At 62.2% G+C, this 561-nt stretch overlaps 1 protein-coding gene across 1 annotated transcript in view; it reads right to left on the bottom strand.

Annotated features, from left to right (window-relative positions):
• Positions 1-384: 384 nt before the first annotated feature.
• ZC3H10 (zinc finger CCCH-type containing 10) overlaps positions 385-561 on the bottom strand; it is a gene marked incomplete at its 5' end in the record, with an annotated part of 1748 nt that continues 1571 nt past the window's right edge. Inside the window, one exon of the mRNA XM_014960566.1 lies at positions 385-511. The remainder of the gene's footprint in view (positions 512-561) is intronic.

The following is a 561-nucleotide window of genomic DNA, read 5'->3' as shown; positions in this document are numbered from 1 at the left end:
AGCCCCACCACACCACGGAAAAGTGAACCTCATGCCAATGTGAAGTATCCATCAGATGAGGTGTGGTATTGTTGTTTTCACTTAAAAATCTGGAATTTCAAAAATAAGTTAGGACGCCCCTTGGTCGTGTAAGTGTGAAGAGGGCAATGGCTTGACAGAGCCAAAGAAACATGTCCTAACATAGGTTAGTTATCCTGGTGGACAATAGGATTACCTCGAGCCAGCAATGGGCCCTTGTGACCAAGAATGGCATCCTGGGGAGCATCAGGAAGAGTGTGAGCAGCAGGCCCGGGGGGGGGGACCCCCCCCCCCCCCCGCTCCCCACCCGGAAAGGGGGGGGCCGTGTCCGTACTCGGCGGGGGGAGCAGCCCCGACACCCCCCACCCCCTCCCTCCGTGGAGGTTTCACCGGTGCCGGACCGAGGAGCGACACCCCAGGGTGGGGTGGGGGGGTCACGGCACCCCCCCACGTCTGTCCCGGGAGGGTCTGTCTGTCCTTCCTCCTCCTCCTCCTCCCGCCGCCCCCGGGGGCTCAGTTCGGCGGGGGGCTCGGGGGGGTCAG

The sequence above is a fragment of the Calidris pugnax genome, unplaced genomic scaffold (genome assembly GCF_001431845.1).
Source record: "Calidris pugnax isolate Ruff unplaced genomic scaffold, ASM143184v1 scaffold541, whole genome shotgun sequence".
In the NCBI taxonomy this organism is placed as follows: Eukaryota; Metazoa; Chordata; class Aves; order Charadriiformes; family Scolopacidae; genus Calidris; species Calidris pugnax.
The sequence above is the reverse complement of the archived record's forward strand: the minus strand, read 5'-3'. Positions and strand labels throughout refer to the sequence as shown.